Genomic DNA, 18,113 nt, shown 5'->3' with positions numbered 1-18,113 from the left:
GTCGCCGTGCCCAGCAGGGGACCCGGGGTCCCAGTCCCGGCACTGCCACTTTCATGCTGGGCGCCCAGGACAAGTCACTCATCTCCCTGTGCCTCCATTTCCCTGTCTGTAAACTGGGGTAATGAGTGTCCCCTCGTAGGGTTGCTGCGACAATTAAATGAGCAGATATGGAGCAGCGCCTGGCACAGAGGAGCTGCTCAAAAGCCCATCACCACAGTGCTTTTCACGTCACTGTGTTTTGTGACCCTCACAGCGATGCTCCAAAATGGGCTGTTATCCTTATTTTATAAATGGGGAAACCGAAGCACAGATGGGTCACCTGTGCCATGTCTCAGCTGGAAGCAAAGAGCGGGGGCTAATTCTTTGACTCTCCCAGGGAACCTGGCAGATTCCTCCCCAATGCACCCATTTTACAGCCAAGCAGACTGAGGCCCATGTGGGGCTGGTCTGTGCCCACTGCCTTCCCTGTCCCCCCGCCGACCTGGTACATCTGACGGCAGGGGTCTCCCCAGAAAGCTTCTCCATCAGGGGGAGTGGAGGGCGGTCCTAGGGGCACTGGCAGAGTTTGGGGTGTCAGGGAGAGGGAAGGCAGTCCAGGTGAGGGTCAGTGGGGTGGGCACAGGCTTGTTTGTTTTTTGTTTGTTTGTTTTTGTTTTGTTTTTTTGGCCACGTGGTGCGGCTTGTGGAATCTTAGTTCCCCGACCAGGGATCAAACCCGGGCCCCAGCAGTGAAAGTGCCATGGAATTCCCAGCACAGGCTTGGAGGAGGGGATTCAGGTACTGGCCTGGCTGGTGGTAGAGGGAGGCATCTTTTATTTTATATTCTTTTCAACCAGGAGAGGCAAGTGGTCCCAGGCGGGGAACCTGGAGCCTGGTTGCCTGAGTGCGTATGTCTGTCTGCCGCTTGTTATTTGCGTGACCTTGGGCAGGGTCCCGAGCCACCCAGTGCCTCAGTTTCCCCATCTGTAAAATGGGGATGGAATCAAATCCCCCCACAGAGCTGGTGATTGTTGCTGAGATTTTTGGTTTCTGTATTTTTGTTGAAGCAGCGGGAGCCCTGGCAGAGGAGGGAGCTGAATCTGCGGGTCCCCTCCCTGTGTCTTGTCCTTGCCCCCCGGGGACAGGGTGACCAGCTGACCCAGGCCTGGGAGAGGCAGTCATGTGGCCAGAGACCCCCCTGTGGGCGTGGTGAGGAAATGCCCCACCCCCACCCCCCACCCCCCAGGCTTCTGGAGAGTCAGGCGATTTGGGGAAGCAGTGGAAACACATCTGGAGGGCATGTGGGGTGCCTAGCCCCTGTCCGTGCCAGTGAGGAAGGGCTCGTCAGTGGATGCAGCTGCTGGGGCGCAGGCGCTGGCCCCCCGCAAATGACAGCTTGACCCCTTCCTGGCTCTGTGTCACCGAGCACTGTTCAGCTGCTGGGGCTTGGGACGTGGGGCGTGGGCTGCTGCGAGCACCAGTGCTTAGTAGGTAGGAAGCGCTCACTCAGCGCTCCCAGCATCTTTCTTTACCTCTTACCGACTGAGCTGTTCTTCTAGGGCTGGGAAGGGTTGGCAGCCAGGCCTGGCCCCAAGGAAGGCCGGAGGAGGGTCTGAGGAGCCCCCAGCCCAACCCTTGGCGTCCACGATGGGGTCAAGATCTGGCACTCTCTGCTTAGCACTTCTGACTGCTGTTCCCTCATCAGGGCCACACCAGTGCGGTAGGGACTGGAGGGCAGTGTCCTGGGAGGGACGGTGGGGGGAGGTGGTTACCTGTGCAACCCCATTTTGCAGAGGGGCAAACTGAGGCTGAGAGATAGGAAGGGGCCTCCCTGAGGCTGCAGCGCCGAGAAGCAGGGTAGGGGCGGGTTTCAGTCCTTGTCTGTGACACCTAGCCGTGGACTGGCGTCCTGGGTCTCTGGGGTGGTTCTGCAGTGGGCGGGCCTCCTGCAGACCTGGGTGCAAATCCCAGGGAGCTGAGACACTTCTGTGCCTTGGCTTCCTCATCTGTCAAATGGTTGTCCTCCAAGGATTGCTGAGGGCACTACTGGGCACGTCCTGGCTCAGGACTGGCTGCTATTGGGAGATTTTAATTTTCTTCATTCATTGAACGATTCTTTCTAAAGCACCTACTGTGTGCTGGGCCCTTTTCTGGGTGCTGGAGATAGAGCTGGGGATAAGCTGGACAAGAATCCCGTCCTCCCTGGGTGAGGCAGACAGTTCACAAGTCAGATACGTAGTGTGCCCTTCGGTGGGGAGCGCTGGGGTGAAGAACCAGCAGAGAGGGGGTTTGGGGAGTGTGTGGGTGATCTGGGGGGTTGCAGTTTCAAATGGGGGGGTCAGGGTGGGCCTCCCTGAGAAGGTGGCATTTGAGCAAAGACCTGCAGGAGGAGGCAAGGGAGCCTGCAGGTCTCTGGAGGAAGGGTTTCCCAGGCAGAGGGAACAGCCCGTGCAAAGGCCCGGAGGCTGTGTGGAATGGGCCTCCTGGATTGCAGGAGTCTGCATGAGTCAGGCCTTGCTCCTTTGTTCCTGAGCCTTTGGGGGCCCCCAGTAGGCAGGAGGGAGGGACAGCCTTGGAGGTTGCCTGCTTCCTGAGCCAGGCCCTGGGCCCCACAGAGATGGGTTTTATCTTGGAACATGGGGGACACCGGTGGTGGTCCCCGCAAAGTGATCAGCCCAGCCGGGTTTTCTACCTGGAGTTCTCGGTGCCTTGGAAGTTGGAAGGAAGGCGGCCTTGCCTGGGGTGATCTTCCCTCCTTCTCCTCTGCCTCTCGGTCCTCCATCCATCTGCGCCGCAGACCTAATGGAGAGCCTTCCTCCTGTGGCTGAGTTATCCGCTTGTCACTCCAGTGGCCCACCCGAGGACGATAAAAGGGCTTTTTGTCTGCAAGCACTTAGTTTCCTCCTCTGGGGCGATCCATCACGTCTGAGGGAGGCCGAGGCAGACAGATGGGGGAGGGGGCGGAGGGGCTCCCTCCCCCTGCCGAGGAATCCAGTGCTCTGAGGAGAGCCCCCTGGCAGGACCCAAGGGGCTCCTCAGCCCAGAGACAAGGCCTGTCTGGGGACAGGCAGGGGCGTCTGGCAGCAGGGCCACCGGGGGGCATGGAGGCCGGGCAGATGCTTTGGGTTCCCCTCCTGAAGGCAGAGGCACAATATGGACCCCACATGGGAGGCCTTTTGAGACCCTCCTCATCTTGGGGGGGGTGGTTGGGCTGGGTCTGGTGGGCCCGGAGTCAGGGGCAGGGGAGCAGGCACTTCTGAGAAAGAACCACAGTAAGAAGCAGAAGGGGAGACGTGTGCGGGTCGAGGAGGACAGAAGTCCTGTGTGATCATGTGACAGCAGCAAACACTTCAACACTGCACTGTCCTTATGCCCATTCTACAGATGAGGAAACGGAGGCACAGGGAGGCGATGTGACGTCCCCTGTGTGCAAGTGGCAGAGGGAGCCCAGCTCCAGAATCTTTTGTGAGGGTGGCGGTCCTGGGAGGAGGTGGCATGTAGGCTTTGACCCTGCGGTGGTGGAGGTGGTGGAGGGGAGCGCTGGGTATCCTGGGCGCTGGGTATCCTGGGTATCCTGGCTGTGTGAGTGCGGGGCACCGTGGGAAAGTGGGGTTTGCCCCAGCCTAACCTCTCCCAGCGTGGTGCCTGGTAGCGAAGAGAGGAGTGGGGAGGGGTTGGGGGTGGGTGGAGGCTGAAGGTGGATGGGAGGGGGGCGGCCGGGCTTTCTGGATCCCCTGGGGACAGCGGGGGACATTCACAGGGCTGGGATGGGCAGAATCACACCTCTCTATTTGCCCCACCTGGGTAGTGGGGCGGCGGGGGGAGGTTCACAGGGCTGGGATGGGCAGAATCACACATCTCTGGACTCTGTTTGCCCCACCTGGGCAGTGGGTCGACGAGCTCTGCCCCTAGTTGGGGGGACGCTGGTCCCTTCATTGGGTGGAGGAGGAGAATGTATGGGTGGTTCTCTCTCCTTCCAGCTCAGGATGCTCAGCCCTGGGCAAGCTGTCCTTCCCCCTCCTTCCTCCCACTTCCCCTCCTCCCTGCATCCCCCACCTCTCCCTCCTCCTTCTTTTTCCTTCCCCTCCCCTTCCCGCAGCCCCCCTCCTTCTCCCCACAGGCCACCCTCAAATGACAGCAATTAATGGTGCCTCTGATGGCGGGCTGGGAGGACGAGGCTGACAGTTGAGCGCGTCTGTCTGCGGCTGGCCCTCTAATCGGGCCCGGGGGACGCCCCTCCTGCCATGGCTGCCAGGCGCTGCCTACCTGCTCCATCACTCCCAGGGCAGCAGGAGCTGCCTTCAGACAGGCACATGGGAGCTGGCACAGAACCCCTCAGTCCCTGAAGCCCCCTCCCTGCCGTCCTTTTCCTGTTGTCTTTTTTCTTACGTAAATGAGTGGGCTCTGGGGTGACCCTGTCCTGCCCCAGTTGGTGTATATGTGATGGCCTGGCTGCCAGGACGCCCCTTCTCCATCAGGATGTCGTCTCTGCCGGCCAGCTCCTGTCCCCAAGTGACCTCTAGGGCATACTGTCCCGCCCTCAGGGCCAGCTCCTCTCCACAGGGCCCTCATCCTTTTGTGTCCGCTCTCCTGGGAGGAGTGAGTTGGGTGGAGTCAAGGAGACTTGTCCTGTCCTAGACAGCAGGCATCAGTTAAATGCTGGAACCCTGGCAGTCTGGACCCTTCAGTGGTGGAGGCAGCTACCCAGGCTGGGAGTCTTGTGGCCGAGGGCTTATGTGTGGTGGGGGGACAAGAATCCTGGCCAGCCCTGTCCACACTGGGCCTGGAGCTTGCCCGTTCATCATTTAGCAGCAGCAGTAACGAGGCCCCTGCTGTATGCCAGGGCCTGCAGCAGGTACTTTTACCTCGGTTCATTTTAGTGTACCATAACTCTCCAAGGATCATGCTATTTATAACCCTGCTTTTGTAGATGACAGGCAGAGAGGCAAAGTGATTTGCCCTAAATGACCCAGGAAGGAAGGGATAAATCTGGGATTCAGTCCTTACCTGACTTGTCCAGGGCTCATAAATCAGGGGCTTTGGGGGAACTTGAGGGGCAGTGAAGGAACCAGCAGACCTGACCTGGGCATGGGGATTGGAGTTAGTGGTGTTAATAATATATGTGTATATTCTTCTGTTACAGTTAAAAAAAAAAAGCCTATTGAGATGTAATTAACCTGTAATAAGATACACCCATTTTAAGGGTTCAGCTCCATGAGTTTTGACAAATATAAACATTCATATAACCACGACCATCAGGTTGTAGAGCGTCTCCATCACCCCCAAAAGAATCTCCACCCACCCTGCACCAGAAGCAACCACTGATCTGCTGTCATAGAGGTTATAGAATCTTCTAGGTTTTCATAATAAAATTATCATAAAGTATGTACTTTTTGGTGTTTGGGTTCTTTCACTCTGCGTGAAGTTTTTGAGATTCACTTGTCATTGTGTGCATATATGATTCCATTTGTTTATCAGTTCATGGGTTGATGGACCTTTAGGTTGCTTCTAGTTCTTGGCTATTAATGAATGAAGCTAGAAAGTCTTTAAACCGCTTTGCTTTTTCTTGCCTTATTGCATTGGATGAGGCCACAGGGTAGCAATAACTGGCAGCAGTTGGGGGTTTTAGGGTTAGCTAGCTTGTGAGTGTTCTTAATAATCCCATTTGACAGTTGAGGAAAGTGAGGGTCTGAGAAGTCAGGTGACTTATCGAAGGTCATTTGGCGAGAGCTGGGTGCTTTCTCCTTCTCCAAGCTGGGAAGTACCAGCCCCACTGGGTGCACCGATGTGCTTGCTGGTCCAGAGGGTCACGTCAGGAATTGGTGACAGGGTGGCGGTGCCTAGAATCACCCTTCTTCCCCCTGGGTTTCCTCTGCTGGAGAGATGAAGGTGTAAAGGATGTTTTGCACCTTCCACCTTCCAGGTTGGCACTGAGCACTATTGAGTGAATGTCAGGCTTTGCGTCTCAGTCACGGAGGTCTTCTGGGGAGCTATTTTGGGGCGAGGCAGGAGCATGGGGAGTGGGGGTGGGGACAGAGCAGGGGGTCCCCTCCTCCCTCGCCCGAGGGGTGTTAGCCAAGATGACTTTTCAGAGAAGGAGGCCTGTAAATTAAATAAGCAATCCCGTAAATAAATAAGTAATGAAGTTAGTGGGGTGCCTAATTACATCAAATTCATAATTATGGATGGATGCCTGCCCGATAATTGTACTTGTTTTTAATCTTCAGCTCTGACATGTATCTCTTTCCGTCTGATAGGAATCCCTGCCCCCAGCTGGAGGGAGGAGGGAGGCGCTGCCTTTCTGGGCTCCCAGTGAGAGCTGGGTGGTGGTGGTCCCCCAGACACCAGGGATCCCGGTGGACTTGTCTTTATCCTGCAGTTGGGTTTCTAAACCTTTTGAAATTGCAGCAAATGACAGCAATAACAATAACAGGGTTTATCATAGTAATCATGTTGCACTTTACCTGTTATAGTTTATATAATCCTCCAACCCCCCTGTGAAGTAGGGATTGTTGTCATTCCTACTTTACAGATGAAGAAACTGAGGAGCAAAGAGCTTAAGTGACTTGCCTGAGGTCACACAACCAGTGAGTTTCGAACCCAGTCTGTCTGCCCCAGAGCCCGCATCCTTCCAGGTCTTCTGACTTAGCCTCCAGGTCCTCTTGTGTGGGTTACCTGGAGTGCTGTCTCTGCTGAGCGTGTGCCCTTTGAGGGAGATGCTAACTTAGGGTGGCTCAAGGCACCCAGAGGCTTAAATGCTGAAAAAGATCAGCTCATTCCTTCCAGGACTGCCGTAAACCCAAACAGAAACCATTCTGAACCATGAAATAAAATTTTGTTTCATTTAATGACAAAGCAAAAGCCCATTTGCAGAAATTAAAATAGCCTCTTTCTAGATCTTCTCTTTCTTTTTTTGTGGCTTTGATTTGCTGTCTCTTTGGACACTCGTTTTCCTGCCTGTGATAATGATCGTTAGACCCATTTTCCAGATGAGGAAACTGACGCTCAATGAGGTGGAGGGACTTGAGTGAGGTCACACAGCAGGTGGGTGCTGGGGCCGGCATTCTAACCAGCTCTTACCACCTGGTTTGGGGCCACATCAGGTCCCTGGCACGGAGGGGTCTGCCTCTCCTGTCCGAGAAGTGAAGGGCCTGTGCACGCCAAAGGCTAGCTTCGCTGGGGTCCTTGCTGTGCTGGGTGGCCAGGAGACCAGCTGCACCCATATCATTTAGGGGACAGAAAGGATGGCAGTGGCTGGAGGGGCAGTATTGTTCTCACACGCCGTCTACGCAGACCCCAGACCCCCAGCCAAAGTCACTGCCTCTTTCACGGTGTGCCCTGTGTCTCAGACATCTGACCCTGTCAGGGGCAGTGGGGCCTGAGCCCTTGGGATGCCCAGGCCTCCACCAAGAGTTGCCCCACTGCAGACTGCAGTGAGGGAGCATGTTTCACTTTCTGGGGTGCCCGATGGGGCCTGCATTTTGGGGAGTCCAGCAGGGGCTGCAGCTTGGGCTGGTGTGGGGCATGTACACCCTTGTGCTGACTTCAGTCTCGTGGGGTTTGGGGGCTCTCCTGCCCCTCCCTGTAGCCTGGGACGGAGAGGGGAGTTGAGGACGGACTCACATGAGGAATTGTGTGTGTCCATGTTGCTCCTGAGGGTCGGAGCAATCCGGGGAGGCTGCCTGGAAGAGCTGGAACAAGCACGTTGAATGAATATTAACAAACATACCTTGTAGGAACTCCTGCGTAAAGCACTTCAAACAGGACCAGGCACAGAGCAAATACTGCATTTATTACCCAAGCCAACATTTCCTGACTTCTTGCTTGCCTTAGTGCTATGTGAGAGTTTGCCATTATCATTATTATTAACCCTATAATTTCTAATGATTCCTGCACATTTACTTTATGCCAGGCTGTGTTCTAAATGTATCATATACATTCACTAATGTACTTCCTGAGGCAGCCCTACGAAGTAGGGGCTAGTATTATCATCCCCATTTTGTATGTAAGGATGCTGTGGGCACAGAGAGGTTAAGTGGCTTCTCCAAGGTCACACAGCTGGCAGCTGGCAGAACTGGGATTTGAACCCAGGAAGCTTGACTCCACAGCACCTGCTGTTGATTATGGGGTCTGTGCAGGCACCACCTGCAGCCCTCCCTGAGCCTGGAGCCAGAATGAATCCCTTGGCAGGGCTGCACCGGCGGTGGGCCAGCCTCCCCGTGTAACATAGGGCCCTCAGGCATGCAACAGCTGCTCTGGGCTGGTCAGGACTGGTCAGGACATGAGGGTCTGCTTCCTGCCTCATTGCAGCCAGCCTGGTGTCCCCATGGCCTCCTGGGAGTAGGGTGTGATACACAGCAAACAAGACACCAGGGCCTTGCCTTGTGGATCCCACGGACTGATGGGGAGATGGGCAGTACAATAAACAAACATGCTACTGCAAGGCAGGGAAATGCTGGTCGTGGAATAACGCAGGGTGGGACGACTGTGCTTTCTGGGGGGCTCGTCTTAGGTAGAGGAATCAAGGGTGGTCTCTGAGGAGGTGGCAGTTGAACTGAGACCTGGACCATAAGAAGGAACCAGACCTGTGCAAGGAAGAGGGATGAGCCAGCTAGGTGTGTGTGTGTGTGGGGGAACAGCATGTGCAAAGGCCCTGGGGTCATGATGTTTCAGGAATGTTGAGAGCCAGGGGCAGCAGGAGTAGTTCTCTGGATCTGAGGCTGTTCTATAGACCTCAGTGGTTGGGTCCTTTACCACGTTTAAGGCAGAAATCAAGTTTAGTGGCTTTTGTTTCTCCCGTTTGTTCTTTTGCTGGTTGATTAATTTACATTTATTGGGCACTGGAATGTTCTGGATATTTGTAGGCCACTGGGGTCAGATGGAATTCAGGCATGGTTCGTGCCTTTGAGGAGTTTAGTGTCCAGAGGGAGAGGGTCAGTTAAGCAGTAAGGGTCATGTGGACAGAGTTCAGGCTGTATCACTGGAGCGTAACAAGTTTCGAATTTGCCTGTGGTCAGGACGGGCTTCTTTGGACAAGTATCAATTGAGGTGAGACCTGAGGGTGATTAGTTAGGGCTCCTGAGTTGTGGTGGAGACACATTCAGGTTTAGGCCACAAGGAGGAACTGATGGGAGCTCCTAATGGCAAAGTCCAGGGTAGGACAAGTTCAGGCATGGCTGGATCCAGGGGCTCAAAGCACACCTTGGAGAGCTGGCTCTGTCTCAGCTCTGCTTCCTTCTGTGTGGGCCTTCTTCTCAGGCAGGTTCATGCCACCAGCACAGCAAGCCAAGGGGGAGGGAGAGTCACCTGCAGCCCCAAGAATGGCACTCGTTTCTCTTTGCCATTTCCTTGCCAAGTGAGGCCTTCAGTGGTTGTTCAGCTATTTTTAACACTGGGGGTGGGGGGTGGCCAAGGTGAGGGAAAGGAGTGTCCCAAACTCAGGCGCAGTCTGAGGAAAAGGAATGAGGCAAAAGGGAGGGGTGGGGATTGTGGCTAACTGGCATGCTGGATATTCTGATTTTTTTCCAAGAGAAGCTGGAAATCTGGATTTTATAAGCAATGTCCTAATTTTAAAAAAAACATTATGTGTGCCAGAAAGAGCTTCCCTGTTGGCCACAGCTGGCTGTCATCATTCTGTGGCCTCTGTTCTTAGCTGTGACTTTCATCTCAAAATATTCTGTCCTCCGTGATCTGGGCACACCGGTCCAGGGAATGTCACAGATGGTCCCAAGACTTGAGAATTCACGTTTAATGCCTCCAGAGAGATACCATTTCCAAAGGTGGAGGCCTGGGGCTGCAGAATTTCTCCCAGAGCCCTCCAGAGGAGCTCAACGTGTTCTGAGAGATAGTAAACCCTAGTGGTTAGTGATGTAGATTTGGGCATCACACCCCCCCGTGTTCAAATCCTGACTTTGCCACTACTAGCTGTGTGTCCTCGGGCAAGTCACTTCACCTCTCTGTTCCTTCGTTTCCCCATCTGTAAAATGGGGATGATAACACCCCGTAGGATTGTTGTGAGGCATCAAGGAGCACACAGGTGTGAAACCTGTTCTCCCCAGTGCCTGGCACATTGGGAGTGTGTGTCCCTGGTCTGGTGTAATTTGTTCTTCCTGGGTTGGGTTCTGGCATCTGGCTGGTGGTGGCCAGGAGCTTTTCTGGACACCTCCTCCTTCCTCTGCTGCCCAGGCGTGGGCTCCCCTGCCCCAGCCATCGTTGCCAGTTGCTCTATGCCCTTGGCTGCAGGATGGCACTGCAATTCGATGTGAGCAATTAGCCCTGCCTGCGGCCAGCTCACAGCTGCTGTGGGTGGGAGCGGCGCCTTTTTAAAATAAAAAGAGGGACTTCCCTGGTGGTGCAGTGGTTAAGAATCCTCCTGCCAATGCAGGGAACGTGGGTTCGAGCCCTGGTCTGGGAGGATCCCATGTGCCGCAGAGCAGCTAAGCCCGTGCGCCACAACTACTGAGCCTGCGCTCTAGAGCCTGTGAGCCACGACTACTGAGCCCGCATGCCACAACTACTGAAGCCCGCGCACCTAGAGCCCGTGCTCCGCAACGAGAGAAGCCATCACGATGAGAAGCCCACGCACCGCAGTGAAGAGTAGCCCCCGCTCGCCGCAACTAGAGAAAGCCTGCGCGCAGCCATAAATAAAAATGAATAAATAAATAAAAACAGCACACGGGAAGCCAGCCCTAAGGGACAGATCACTACCTTTAGCCACAACTGCCAAGGGGTTAACTGTGATGCTTTTGTGCCTGGAAGAAGTAATGAAGTGCAGTGCATTTGGTCTGGGGAAGTCTCCGTTCAGGGGCAAAGGCTCCCCATCAGGGAGGCCGCTTTCCTGCCAACTGACTGTGAGTGGCTCATGGGTACGTCTTTCAGGGAAGGGGGTCTGGGTTCTTTGGGGTCTGTTCTTGTCTGGCTCAGGCCGGGAGAGGGCCAGCTGCAGGCGGCCCCCTGGGAGAGGGGATGGATGATTTCCTTAAGATGCTCAAGCATTTGCCCCTGCAGCTTCCAGCCTGGTCCCCTGGAATCAGTGTGGAAAGGAGAGGAGGAGATGAGGGATGTTTCCCGGCATTTGATGCTGCTGAATTGGGAGTCTTGATTGTGACAGTGGCTTGAGTTGTGGTCCCCCAAAGAAATATCCACTTGGAACATGTGAATGTGACCTCATTTGGACAAAGGGTCTTTGCAGATGTGATCAAGTTAATGGTCTAAGATGAGATCATCCTAGATTCGGGTGGGCCCTAAATCTGATGACAAAAGTCCTTATAAAAGAAGACACACTGGGGAGCAGGCCATGTGAAGATAGAGGCAGAGAGGGGAGTGATGTGGCCACAAGCCAAGGAAGCCTGGTACCACCAGGAGCTGGAAGATGCAAGGAAGGATCCTCCCCAGGAACCTTTGGGGGAAACACAGCTCTGCTGACACCTTGATTTGGGGCAGCTGGCCTCCCGCACTGTGAAAGAACACCCTGCTCTTGCTTCAAGCTGTCCAGTCTGTAGTAATTTGTTTCAGCAGCCGTAGGAAACTAATGCAGTTGTGAATTTTATTTATTTATTTATTTGTTTGTTTTTGTTTTTGTGGGTTTTTTTGCGGTACACGGGCCTCTCACCGTTGTGGCCTCTCCCGTTGTGGAGCACAGGCTCCGGATGCGCAGGCCCAGTGGCCATAACTCACGGGCCCAGCCGCTCTGCGGCATGTGGGATCTTCCCGGACCGGGACACGAGCCTGCGTCCCCTGCATCGGCAGGCGGAATCTCAACCACTGCGCCACCAGGGAAGCCCTGAATTTTATTTTAATCACACGTAAAGATCTGTTTGTGGACTCTGAAGACCTACACGATCCTAGTAGGCTGACCTTCCCTGCCGTGCTGCGCCGGCACCTGGCTGCTCCTGGAAACTCACCAAGTGCGATGCAGCCTTACCTGAGGGCCTTTGCCCTGGCTGTTTCCTCGGCTTGGATACTGTTCTCTGAGAAGTTTCCACACCTGTCTCTCTTACTCCATCCAGGCCACTGTCGAGCCGTCACCACCTCAGAAACCACCAGTCCATAGCTGCTGTCACTTCTTGAATTTCATCACATCTTTTATCTGTGGCTGAATTCCTCACGTTTCCCCAGGTTACCCCCACGAGGGCAGGGATCTTCGTCTTGTTCCTGCTTATTCTTTGTGCCCAATGCCTATCGCTGGCACTCCATAAATGTTTGCTGAATGCCTGATGTCTCCAGGCCTGAGGTCAGGGACTCTTAAAGGTAGACACAGCTTTCAGAAGATCAGTAAACTGGACTGGAATGGTGTCCATTCAACCAAACCACCGTTTTATTTATTTTGAATTGAGGCGAAATTCACATCACGTAAAATTAACCATTTGAAAGTGTACAGTTCATTGGGTTTTTTTAGTATGTAAACAATGTTGGGACTTCCCTGGTGGCGCAGTGGTTAAGAATCCACCTGCCAACGCAGGGGACACGGGTTCGATCCCTGGTCTGGGAAGATTGCATGTGCGCCACAACTACTGAGCCCGCATGCTGCAACTACTGAAGCCTGCGCGCCTAGAGCCCGTGCTCCGCAACAAGAGAAGCCACCGCAATGTGAAGCCCGAGCACTGCAATAAAGAGTAGTCCCCGCTCGCTGCAACTAGGGAAAGCCCGTGCACAGCAACGAAGACCCAACACAGCCATAAATGAATGAATGAATGAATGAATGAATGAATGGATGGAAAGCCCGTGCACAGCAAAGAAGACCCAACACAGCCATAAATAAATAAATAAATAATCAAACAAACAGACATTGTACAGGGACTTCCCTGGTGGTCCAGTGGTTAAGACTCTGCGCTTCCACTGCAGGGGCACGGGTTCAATCCCTGGTCAGGGGACTAAGATCCTGCATGCCACGCGCATGGTGCAACCAAAAAAACCCAAAAAAAACAAAAACAAAAAAACCAGTGCTGTAAACCAACTTCTCTGTCTACTTCTAAAATATCTCCATCACCCCAAAAGGGGACTCTGAACCCAACGGCACTCACTGCCCATCCTGCCTCCTCGCAGCCCCTGGCAGCCACCAGCTGGCTTTGTCTCTCTGGATTTGCCTGTTCTGGACATTTCATATAAATGGGATCATACAAAATGTGACCTTTTGTGTCTGGCCTCTTGCACTTGCCATTGATGTTTTTGAGGTTCGTCCACGTGGTAGCATGAATCAGTACTTCATTCCTTTTTATGGCTGAAGAATCTTTCATTGTGCGGATGGACATCCACAAAATCATCTTGTAAGTGGCTTTTCAGATGAGGAAACCTAGGCTGCCCAGGGAGGGGGTAGTCACCGCCCAAATCTGGGAGCACTGGGGTTCAGTAAAGGAGAGGAAGAGGTAAAAACACAGCTGGACGTTTCTAGCTCCTTCTCTCTTTCTCATCCCCCAGCCCCCACCCTGCTCCCAACCTTTTTTTTAAACTTAATTAATTAATTAAATTTTGGCTGCGTTGGGTCTTGGTTGCTGCGCGCGGGCTTTCTCTAGTTGCGGTGAGCGGGGGCTACTCTTTGTTGCGGTGCGTGGGCTTCACAGGCTCTAGGCGCGTGGGCCTCAGTAGTTGCAGCACGCGGGCTCAGTAGTTGTGGCTCACGGGCTCTAGAGCGCAGGCTCAGTAGTTGTGGCGCACGGGCTTAGTTGCTCCGGAGCATGTGGAATCTTCCCAGACCAGGGCTTGAACCTGTGTCCTCTGCATTGGCAGGCGGATTCTTAACCACTGCGCCACCAGGGAAGTCCCCCTACTTCCAACCTTATCTCGGAGCCTGGCCGGGTCAGGAGGCAGCCACGTGGGGAGGGAGTGAGTGGGGATCCCTTCCACCTGGAGCTGGATGCTGAGTAGGAGCTGTGACTGTGGGTCTCCTCTGGTCCCTTGAGCGCCCCCAGAGATGTAGTTTCTCTTAACCCTGACAGAGACAGCAGGCAGGTGTGCCCCATTTCAGAGCTGAGCAGACTGATGTCTGCAGAGGCTGGGGGTCTTACCCAGGGCCACTTGGTCTAGGGACCCCTCCTGCCTCTTTTTGGGGACCCCATGCTTCTGTGGCCCCCATCACAGTGTATCCTGTAACGTCTTCACTTATCTTTTCCACCGTCCAAAGCTTTGCCCGAAGACAGGTTCCTAGAAGTACACGTTGGTGAATCTTGGTTTTTTTCAGAGCACCGAGGGATGCTCACCCTCAGAGGCTTGGGGGATGAGGCCTTCTTTTGCTAAGCAGACGACCACACACTAACTTATTCTGAATGTAAACTTGGTTTTGGTGACTGGCTCTGCCTAGAGTGGGCTGCCAGGGGCTGTTTCTGGTTTGTGATGGTTTGCCATCTTCATAGAGTCACTCAGCAAACCATTTGCTACCCAGCTTCTTGGAGGAGAGAGACACAAAAAGTGACCCCGGAATGACACAGCCCAGCGTCAAACCTGCCCAAAGCATAAATAGCTCTGGTGGGGTTGTGGATGTGTTACTCCTGATTCCAGGGCCAGCCCCTGAGAAAGTCTGGGTGCAGGTCTGTGTCAAAAGAAACAGAAAAGAACAAAAGGAACCCGTGTGTTCTGAGCCTGCTGCTTTGGGCCCCGCCGCCTGCCCGTGTTTTGGTGGGGCCGGTTTGGCCCGTTCCTGAGCTTCATGGCCTCCTGGCAGTCAGGGTGAAAGTAGATGGGCGGGATCTTTGGTCTAAAAATATAGCTTTTGGTCGCTCACGTCTTTCTGTGCCTTGTTTTCCCCACCTATAAAAGAAGGCAGATCTGTAGAATTCTTCCACAATACTCTGGGAGAGGCTGGAGGATGAGCTGATGAAAGTCAGCACACATGTGGCCTCCACGGGGGCCTCTTCACAGGTCACCTAGTGGCCATTCCAGTCCCCCGGCCAGTTCAGTGGCCAAGGACCTTTGTCACATACAAATGTGATCTGCCCCAAACACTCTATGAATCCCTGCTGACTATACCCAATGGCAGGGTTGATGCAAGCCAGATTTGCCTGGTTCAAACCTCAGCTCAGCCACTTTCCAGCTGTGTGACCTTGGGCAAGCCACTTGACCTCTCTGAGCCTGTTTCCTTCTTTGTATATTGGGTGCCCCTGCCTTTTGTTGTGCTGTCCTGAGGACAGATGGGTTAACATGTGAAGTGCTTACACAGCGCTGGACACACAGTACGTGTTACCGTTAACTGTCGTTGTCATTTTTATTCTGGGGAGGGTCTCCAGTCCACGGAGTTCCATGATTTGCCCAGAGTTCTCGTGCTGTTCCTCCCCCACTCCTCTCCCATCGCTCCCTGACCTTGACTTCTAATGCTCTCCCCGCTTCACCACTGCACTCGGCCACACCATTTTTCTCTGCGCTTTTGCAACACACCGAACTCCATCCGGCCTCCAGACCTTTGCAGTTGCTGTGCCTTCCGCCTGTGCTGCCCGTCCCCGCATCTGTATCCCGTGGGACCCCTCAGCATCGCTCAGGATGTCATCTCAGGCAGACAGCATTGGGCCCAACTCCTGGTTGCTGGGGGCAGGGGAGCGAGCCTGGAGATCCCTCTGGAGCTTCCCCTGACACCTCATCGCTGGTGCTCGGAGCGCTGGGGCAGCAGAGCAGAGCCTGCCCGGCTGCAGATGGGAAACTGACACCCAGAGAAGCTCAGACCTGTCTCTGAGTCACACAGCCAGTTGCAGCCAAAGTTCAGACCCCTGGCTGACCACCAAGCTGTCCATTTTGGACTGTGTGCATGCGTGCGTGCGTGTGTGTGTGTTTGTGGCTGTCTTTTTTTACCCTCTGGGCCTGTCACTGTTACAACCCTGGTTCAGAATACCAATGTGAGGGGGTCATGTTTGCTTTTCCTGAGATGACAAGGGCAGAAATATATTAAAGACAGAGCCTGCCCAGTGGCCATGTCACCCTGGAGACTGGAGGGCCGGGAAGGGACAGGGGCAGCGGCTTGGGTACACGCCGGGTCCGGGCTGGGCCGGCCATGCTGCCCTCTGGGTGGACGGTCCGGCTGGGAGGAGACGGGTTAAGGAGGAGACGCTGGCCTGGAGCTCGCTTTCGCCTGCGAGCGGTGAACAGTGAGGTTTTTCTACGGAGCTATAAAAAGGCCTCCCCGTGTTTCAGCTCCCGGAGTGTCGGCTGGAAGCCCGCCAGGGTTACCATGGCGATGAGGAATTATTACTTACTGCCAAGGCTAGGAGAAAAAGCTCGTACTTTTGGCTTCCCAACGAGAGGAGTGGACTTATGTAATTCCCTGTGTTTATAGGCCCGGAGGGGCAGGAGGCAAGCAGGGATCCTGGGGCCCAACGCTGCGCTTTCACCCTGCTGTGGGTCGGGTGGTCCCGTGGGTGGTCCCTGGGGGACCTCTGCCCACCTCGTCTAAGGGGGGCATCGGGCCGGGGGCCTGGGGGGCCGGGCCGGCTGCAGGGCCCCCCCCAGCCGGGGCGGGAGCCCGCAGTCTCGCGGGAAGGCGGCACGGCTGCTCGGCGGGGCCGCCCCTCTCCCGGGTCAGCCCTGGAGGAAGGATGGGTTTGAGGTTGGACGCGGCGTGTCCTCTGGAAGCCAGCAGAACAATGTGTGTGTGTGGACTCCGCTGACCCACTTGCTGGCACCTTCTACTTCTCTTTCTTTTTCTTTTCTTTTTGTTTTTTCTGTTTTTGTGGGAGAGTTCCTTCAAGTTGTGTTTGGAGCTGACGTGAGCGAGAGGCCGGTCATGTGCTCGGGTAAGAGAAGTTTCCGGGCTTGGCAGTGGGCAGGGAGATGTGGTGTGACCCGGCCGCCCGGCGGGGGGAGAGGGGGCAGATATTGGGGGCCACAGATCGCAGGAGGACCGGGACCTGCGCCAGAGACCCCATTTGGTGGCCGACGGGCTTGTGCTCTGACGCCCCAGTTCTGCCCCGGCAGGTGGGCGATGGCTGGGGCACAGTGGTCCCTGACGCCTTATCAGAGTTGCTGAAGCCCCAGAAAGGGTGCTGGGCAGGCAGCGGGCCCGGGAGGATGGGAGTGATGCGTGGGGGGCACAGTGCTGCTTTCCTGGAACCCCCGTACTGTGCGCGTCCCTGCGGGGGAGCGGGCAGGGCCAGGGATGTGGTGCTCTTGGCGTCTGTTCATCGGTGTTGGCCCCGGGAGGTGGGTTGGGGGCCTGGGGATTTGGGGGGCCGGTGCCTCAGTGGCCATGGAGCAAGGGGGGGGCCAGGTGCAGGCAGCGCTGTGGCTGCCCCGGCGCTCGGCTCCCACCGCGGTGGCTCTTGGCTGGGCGCCCGTGTCTGGTTTGAAATCAGCGCCACTGGCCCAGGCTTGCCCAGGGACCTGGCAGCGAGGAGCTGGGATAAACACTGGAAAGTTGGAAGGGCCTCCCGAGCTCACAAGGAGCCCTTAGTTGCAAGCGGAGGGGATGAGGGAGTGATTTGTCCTGAGGTCTGGGTGCGCCGGGGCCGTTGGGAGGCAGCGGGACGTCTCATGGGGCGTGTGAGCACAGGCCGGGGAGGGCTGGGTTCCCAGACGGCGTGGCTTGGTTGCCACGGACCTGGGTTTGAATCCTGGTTCTGTCCCTTTGTACATTGGGCCTCCCCTGTGCGAACCTCAGTTTCCTTGCCTGTCAAATGGGGCAGTAATAGGGGCCACACAGGCGTGAGGATGAGGTGGGGGGAGGGATGCAGGCTCCTGGTTCGCTCTGTGGCCAGACTGCCTGGGTTCACATCCCAGCTGTGTGACCTTGAACAAGTCACTTCACAGCTCTGAGCCTCGGTTTCCCCATCTGGCAAATGGATACTTCATCTGTCTCCACCCCTAAGTTGTTGAATGGCGTTAAGGGGGCTAATGAATGGTCCCTGCTCCACCCCTCACAGACAGGGTGACCTTGGACAGGTCGTGGAGCCCCATGGAGCCTCAGTTCTCCTGTCCATTCAGGGAGAGCAGCCCACACATTGCCTTGGAGAAAGCCGAGACACACCCGCAGGGGCCTCAAGTGGGCAGGTGTGGGGAGGCTCCGTCAGTGTAGACCACAAGCTTGCATTAAGTTAGTTACATCTTGGTCTCCATCGGTTTTTCTTTTCTTCCCTGTTGAGAGCCCTCCTATTTTATAGAAGTGAAACTCCAGCGACGTGAGAAGGGTCCCTCCCCAGCCCCAGCCTCGATCTGCATTT

At 55.2% G+C, this 18,113-nt stretch overlaps 1 protein-coding gene across 30 annotated transcripts in view; it reads left to right on the top strand.

Moving 5' to 3' along the window:
• NCOR2 (nuclear receptor corepressor 2) overlaps positions 1–18,113 on the top strand; it is a 223,482-nt gene that overhangs the window by 32,084 nt on the left and 173,285 nt on the right. For 2 of the 30 annotated variants that reach the window (XM_029221620.1, XM_029221630.1), the window contains exon 1: positions 14,822–16,691. The exons of 27 other annotated variants lie outside the window; for them this stretch is intronic. The gene's annotated coding sequence lies outside the window, so the exon portion shown is untranslated. Of the gene's footprint in view, positions 1–14,819; positions 16,692–18,113 lie in introns of those variants that run through there. One more of the 30 variants, XM_029221404.1, reaches the window with a different exon arrangement.

This window comes from Monodon monoceros, unplaced genomic scaffold, assembly GCF_005190385.1.
Source record: "Monodon monoceros isolate NGI ecotype Baffin Bay Population unplaced genomic scaffold, NGI_Narwhal_1 Super_Scaffold_1, whole genome shotgun sequence".
Lineage (NCBI taxonomy): Eukaryota > Metazoa > Chordata > Mammalia > Artiodactyla > Monodontidae > Monodon > Monodon monoceros.
This window is presented reverse-complemented; position numbering and strand designations above follow the sequence as displayed.